We start from the raw sequence: 7,849 nt of genomic DNA, 5'->3' as shown, positions 1-7,849 counted from the left end.
CCAGCAAAAGCTTTTGTTGAATAACTTGGAAATCATCCTTTGAGAGCCTAAAGGTGTCAAATCAGAGGGACAATGCAATACTACCTTTTGCATTTATTTTTGTGCACCATTTTTCAAGTGTCACCAAATTTCGGACAATTGAGAAGCTTGGTTCTCATTTTGCATATCTCAAGATAAGCTTGGTCAGCCACAACTGTGATGAATAAACCAGACTTAGCAGAGATAACAGTATGCATCCAACACACTGGTTCTGCCACAATGCTTGCTCTGTATCCTTTTCCTACTGTGCTCTTTGGACTGGGTGGCAGAGAGAGAGAGTTTACTTTGTATTCCAGAGGCTGCTGTGTAGCGTTACAGAAGCCAATCTTTAACTAGTGAAATGGAACTTTAATGTTTACCAAGCAGATAGGACCCAGGTGTTTCATCTCATCTGGTGAACAGAACAGCACTGTCAAACTATAGGAGTTTTTAGTAAATGGAAAGTGCGTATGGTTTCCTCTCTCTCTCTTGTTCCCTCCTCTTTCCAAAGCAAGATCCAAAAATCCCTTTACTGTCTGGTCAGTCAGAAGGAGGAAACAAGAGAAAAAAAAATCTTTTTAACCATGACATTGACACCTACAAATTTTAGAGTACTAGAGAATTTCTACAGAACTGTTTTTCACAAGACACTTACCTCAAATCTGTTTTTATTCCTTTTCATCTTCATTTTTTTAACTTCAGAAAACAGACCATGTTTCTCCCAGGGGAACAATTAAATGTGTTTTCTTTCAAAATCTAAAGGGCATGGTGAGCAGGCTGTGTGTTCAGCAGGCTACTTTAATCAATGGAACCCATCCAGCCTGCCGCTGCTGACCAAATTGCAATTTACATTGGTAGATAAAACTTTTGAAATGGGAAGATGCAGGAATATAATACCAATTTCTGGCATAACACAGTATGCAGAGAGATATGTGGCTTAATGGTTTTCTAATATGCCTTTGGAAAAAAAACTTTTAAACATTAAAAATATTGACTAAAATTATAGAAGGTTCTGCTTGACCAGTGAAATTCTTGCTAAATGTGCAAGACTTAAGAAGGCCACATGACTCTTATGTTTCATTTAAGCCTCATTACAGAGATTTAAGAGGAACTAGATTTGCAAGACCTCCTCTCTCCACCCCTGATACTCAGGGATCTTTCCTCACATATACATAAGAATTTAAACCAGACAAGACTTATAAGATGGAGCAAAATTGTTTGAAACCTGAACACAACTTATATTTCAGACTTTTTTTTTTCTTATTTATTATTTTTAACTGGATTTAATAAGTGTCTTATGAGCCCACCTGTCTTCTAATATTAAAGATGTATATTTATTTATTTGTTTAAGAGAAATGATGATGAATAAGGCAGAGTACATTTTTATCAAGATGTTGGAAAAGATAGAATACCAGTACCATTCATAAGGAAACAAACATTGTTATGGACTGAGAAATTTATTAAACCCTTAAGTAGTACCATTCTCCCTTTCAGGAGGCATAGCTACACTATGAATACCAGGTCTGTTTTGCAACCTGAGTAAGCCCTATGAATTGCTGAGGTTAACATTTTCTTAGCTACTTAATTTCATAGTTATTTTCTGCAAGTATTACAGGGAGGTTTTAACATTATGCAAAGAGGCAGTGCCTCCAACCAAGTATACATGGACTTTTCACTGGCAGTGTGTGAGAGCCACAATGAACCAGTGCTGCTGTGCTTATCAAATATGAGCTCAGTTTATTTGTGCTATAAATAAAAGTAGATCTTGATAGTGTAATTACATTTCTCAGCATTATCCTCTGCCATTCGCTTCAGAAAGAAAAAAAAAGGGGAGAAAAAGTTGCCTTCATGATAATTTGTAATCAAAATGACTACACTTAAAACATAATTTTATTTCCCTGATTTCATTTCCCATGGAGCTTTGTGGGGCAAATAGACAATATTATACAAAATTTGCAGGCAGATAATTCTCAGATCCTTTCACTGTCATTGTCTTGATCGCTCCCCCACCTCCAACCCATGCTTTCCCCAAAACTAAGGACTGTGTTTCTAATGCTGAATTTCATCACTGAGAGATATATCATCAGCAGAAACCCCATGAGTGAATCAACTTTTACTTTCCCTTTCTCCTTTCCTCTCTACCAAATTACTCTTCCTTGCCTAATTTGCTTTTTATGATGTTGGAAATAAATGTGGTTTCCCACTATGAAGGATTAGCACAGATTATGGTGAACAGTGTTAATTATAGGTGGGGAAAGAGAACTGTGCATCTCTCCAATCTGTTCTTGATTTCCCTCGTGCCTGTCTGGCTGGTAATAAGCCTCCTTTAATCTGGCAGTCCCCTTGGTGAAATCAGCACCACGGACAGCAATATTGATTGCTTCTGAGAAACCATCACAGCTGCTCAACCAAATTACCTTTGATATGTGACCTTTAATGTAATTACTGCAACATCAAAGCATTTCTATAAATTATTAAAGAACTAATATACTTCATCATCCAGCTACTCCATTATATGTAAAATAAACAATCACAAGTAAACGCTTTAATTTGAGTTGTCCAATGCTTACAAAAGTGCTCTTTATACATACATACACACCCTTCTACATTAACCTTCAATTTTAGGTGATAATTTCAAACTGTCCAAAAGAGACTAATTCATTTAGAGGAAGAGGATTCAACTAATAATTTTATGTTTTACATTCCACTCTAGTTACTTCATGATTCCTTCTTGCCCAAAAACAAAGTGCCATAAAGACTTTATTAATAAACACATACCTGCCTGGAAATCTTTTGATTATTCCACAAGATGACTTTATGTCCCACATATAACATAAAAATATGTGAAACATATTTCTGTCATCTCACAAAGCATATCCAGAAAGTAATTACTGTAAAATATGTGCATGTAGCCACTCCACTAAAAACACAGTGACACATAGCTAAGAGGCAAGGCGTCTGAATCTGGACACAAATTCCTAATGCCTCGCCATTTCCATACATTAGCATTCATGTGCATATTATTAAAAATGACTCAATTCTGTGTTTTAGAATACAAAGAACATGAACAGCAATATTGTAGGAGAAGACAAATGTACAGTTTACTGATGGAGGAGAAGGAAGCATTTTGATTTAATGGCTCATGATAGTACTATTTTTCCCCCTACACAAGGGTTGTTAATTATTTTTGATACTTTCTCAGTAGTGCTGTCTGTGTCACAGACACTAGAGGGTCAAGAGAAGGTGTTATATATGTGTCATTTTTGAACTCATGTGAACAAAGACTTAGACCCTTGACCTTAACAAATGCTTTTTATTTTATGATGATGAACTATTCTTGATATTGTTGGTGCATGTTATCCAGAACAGACAGGTAAGTCATAAATAATTCCTAGCTACTCACATAGGAATCATAAAACAGTATCCAGGCATAATAGTTTATCAAGAGACAAGGCTGGTTTCTTTAAATAAACTACAGTGACATCATTCAGAAGATGAGTTCAGAATCTTGGCAGAAGACTGTATGCAGAGGGTTTGCTGGTGAAAAGCAAGGTTTATCCTGAGACAATCAGAACTAGAAGTGAAAGGGACAGAAGTCAGTGCTCAGAACTGTCAAAATCCAGGTTGCCATTGCAGAGAGTTCACTGTTTTCAGTTTAATCAGATACAGATGCGTCACTTCAAAGTATAAAAACAAATAAAAAAATGTCTTCTGGAATCAGCACGGTCAATATGGTCTGTGTGGGATAGAAGTGACATAAACCAAAGAACAAATGTTTTACCTGTAATATAGAATCAAATATAACCAGTGAAATACATCTTTATCCCACTTCAACTGGTGGAATTTTGTCACTGCCCAAAGCAACAACTTTTATTATAAGAGTTTTGTGATTTGGAATCCCTAAAATGCAAGCCAGGATTCAGAAATATGCACAAGTAAAGAAGTCTATTTGTGACAAAGTTACCTCTAGTTTTGATAAATACACATTTCAAGCTTATTTCAGAAAATTTCAGGTAAAATACCTGAAACATCCCAGTTCAATACATACATTTATTTCTAATTTTATGTAATTCCAGATCTTAATTCTTGAATGATAAAAGAAAACATTAACCGTAGGTAGGAAAAAAGAAAAAAAACCTAAACATCAATATTAAAAATAAGAACAAACCTAAACATTAACATCCAACGTCAACATTCAGTATGTGGCTAACGGGTTTCTAGAAAAAATATTTCTGAGGGAGTTGTCAGCTGACAGAACTGTATTTTTAGGGAATGAAGTATGTATGTATTTACATAAGGTATGGCCTTTAAAGCAAAGATAGACATAGATGAGCAAGTGTGTGGGCATCTCTGCAATAGCAAGGTGGCAAAGAGATAGGTAAATAGACCCAGGATGATGGAAACAAGCAGAGCAGAATCAACACTTTCTTCAGAAACAGAGCAACTGGTTTATCTTAGGTTTTGTGAAATGGTAGGTTATGGGTAAACAGGACTCATTCAACACCAAGTAATAAAGCAAAACTTTGGATCAATTTCCCCTTGATTTAGGAACAAACTGGGACCCTCAAGATCTCAGTCTTAACTACTTGATCACTGACTTTAGTATCAAACCAAACTTGTTCTGGTTCACAGTGCACAGGAATCCTGCACTCAGCTGTTTCCAATCTGTATACCACAGCTAAATTTAAATAATCTCTCCCTCCCTTCTCTTGGTTACTGCTAAACTGGAAACCCCTCCCAGCAGAGCAGGTCTTCCCCACGTAATGCTGATTCTATTTTTAGTTCTGGTTGTGTTGTCTGAACCTTAGATCTTGCTCATGTGAATAATTTTCCTCATTATCTTGTGTTCATCTCCTCTCTCTCTCTCTCTTTCCCTTGTCTCACCGCCTTTCCAATCTGCCACAGCTGTTTGAATACTAAAGCAACTGAGTCAAACCACTTTGTCATCAAGAATATGTTTTCTTTCTGTGATAACTCAATAATGTAATCTGTTTCTTGATTTCTCAGTACCACACCTTGCTTCAGAGAAGAAAAATAAGAGTTAGCACCTTGTGAGCACTTCTAATACTTCACTGTAAAAGTCATAAGCTTAAAGCCTTTCCTCACCTGAGTAAATCTGGTAGAATCCAATCCACAAGAAGTTAATTTTTGCTTTGCTCCTATCAGGAGCCAGGAAAAGCCTTTTCTTTTTGTGCATGGATATGGCTTGGGTGGGTTGGTGATATCTTGATTTTATTAGTACAATGCAAATAGTGAGTCATTCAAGCAACTAGAGACCTTATGCTTCCAAACTTGAGATGGGAACCCCATATGTAATCAATTTTAGATTTTTAGAAAATTATTAAAAAAAAAAAACAGATTAAAAAAAAATCAATCTGGACTCACCCCTGGCAGTGTCTTCTGTTCATGCAGTGCACTCTGGGCCTTTAGAGCAGACTCCCTTTCGCAGTATGTTAGGAAGGCACAGCCTGTAAACAATAACAACAAAGAAACCACCTCAGTAAAAGTAGTGTTTCAGAAAAGATCTGTTTAAAAATGAGATGTGGAATAAATTGCTTTCCGATCATCAACCCATTTCAGTAAATTAACCATAAAATCTCTCTTTAGTAAGTCAGTATTGAAGGGTCTAGAAATTAAGCAGTCATCACTTCCTCTTAGCCCTTGCAAACAGTGAGCAACAGCAAAGATATAAGTGTTTATTTCTGTTTGGCTACATACTTAAATATCAGATACAAAGGGTCATGCAGGATCTGGGGTCTTCAGAACGCACAAATCACAACAAAGTGGGTCATGAGATCCTACTCCACCTCCAGCATCAGCACTGGGAACAAGCTCCTTACGATTATACCATGCTGAAGGCCTCATGCCTTTCTCTGTAGCAAGTACCTCAGGTAGGGGATATAAAAGGACTTAGGACTTCCTACTGCAGAGAACTATGGCTTTTGTTTAGCCTGACTTGAATCCAGAAGTGCTCTCCCCATTTGTATTCACACCAGAAAGTCACCGCCCTGCACATGCTGCTGCAAGGGTTCATTGTCTTTGTGTGTATGGATGGAAGCCAATCATAGGAAAGCCCAAACAAGCAAAAAGATCCATGTTGCTTTGCAGATCAGCAGAACTTCAGAGATATTCTAATGTATCACATATATTTGCTTCTTCCCAGAAACTATCTTAACTCCAAATGGTAAAGCCCTGTCACAGTACTGCAGAGTAAAAACCCTACCATTCCTTCTCCCCCCACATCTGTTCTCCTCTCCTCGTATAAATGGTGAATGTTGCAGTATCTTCTATCAGTTATGCATGTATCTGCTGTGATCAGATTATTCCTTCTTACTGCAGTATTCTGAAAACCTGCCAGTTCCTGCAGCAAAAGAAGTGCTTGTTATGCAGAGAATATTTTCTTTAAAATTACTACACAATACCTGTAACCTCATCAGCTCTCTGAAATGGAGTTAAGAAATCTTTCAGGGTTTAGGCAGCATGTCCAAACTGTGGGCATCTTCCAATTTAGAATACAATTCTATATTGGAAGATTTATGGGAGAAATTCCATTTCTCCCATAACCTCATCTTGACCCACTCGCCTTCTCCCCGTGCACACGAAAAATATGCGATATATGAGTTAACAGTAGACTTTCAACTCTGATCCCCAGTATGATATTTAGTCCATAAAACAGACAAAGTTTTAACCAAATTCCTTGGATAGCATTATGTTACTGAAGAACAATGCACTTGTCTTATTTTCAATTATTTTAATAGATTAGTATGCACAGGGGAATAGGGAGAATGTATATAAATTTCTTAAAGATTACTTTGTGGCAGTCACCCTACTCTCCTCAAAATGAAACCTCAAACTCATTAATTTTTCAATTTAGCATGGGAAAAAATAGTTTTTCCCCTTCTTCTTAGCCCATATTACTTTTTGAAGGTCTTATTCCTTTCAGTATATTCAAGCCAATCACATTTATTATCTCTCAATAATTGATACTCTCAGAAGGAGAAACTGACAGTCAAGGAAGGAGGCTGAGCAAACAGCAAAAGTTTCCATCCTCTAATTGGAATTATTTGGATTCATTCCCCTTTAACTTTAAATGGATGAGTTTTCAGTCTGCATTTGCCATGAAAGGGAAAGAAAATGTGGTAGAGAGAGTTTACAGCTAGTGGAAGTAATAGATTGAAAAGGATCCTTAAAAGTCACCCATAGCTTGATAATCAAATGGGAAACTATGCTTAAATTTAATTTCAGTGCTAAATCACAGGCTGAGTGCTCTCTGTTGACTAGACACAATAAGAACGTCTCCCTTTAGTAGCAGACGTGGAGCAGCTGATACAGTCTAATTAGGCACATCATAGTGCACTGTTATAGAGATAAACTATGCAGTGTAAAGCTCCCATAATGATAGCTATATTTTTCTCCTTATTGTGATGGCCATGACGACAGTTCAGGATAACAATGTTGTGACTTTAATTCAGATCGAGTAGAAAGAAGACTCTCTCTCAGAAGGGGTGAGGTTTCCTTCCAAGATCTACAAAAGGTGTGTGTGCGGCCAAGTTCTCATCAGGGAGCAACCTCCAGGAAGTCCTCTCCAATGATGTTTGTGCAAGTGGAAGAAGTATCAGACTCACAAACACCAGTGACTTCCCAAACTTAGTACTCAGAACAGAAGGACTTTGACACTGAGAAAGAGGAGGTGCTGGAACAGGTTGTCCAGAGAAGTTGTGGATGCTCTGTCCCTGGAGGAGTTCAAGGCCAGTTTGGATGTGGCCCTGGGCAGCTTTATCTAGTGGCTGGCAACCCTGCTTGCAGAGGGGGCTGGAACTTGATGATCCTT

The sequence above is a fragment of the Numida meleagris genome, chromosome Z (genome assembly GCF_002078875.1).
Source record: "Numida meleagris isolate 19003 breed g44 Domestic line chromosome Z, NumMel1.0, whole genome shotgun sequence".
NCBI lineage: Eukaryota > Metazoa > Chordata > Aves > Galliformes > Numididae > Numida > Numida meleagris.
The sequence above is the reverse complement of the archived record's forward strand: the minus strand, read 5'-3'. Positions refer to the sequence as shown.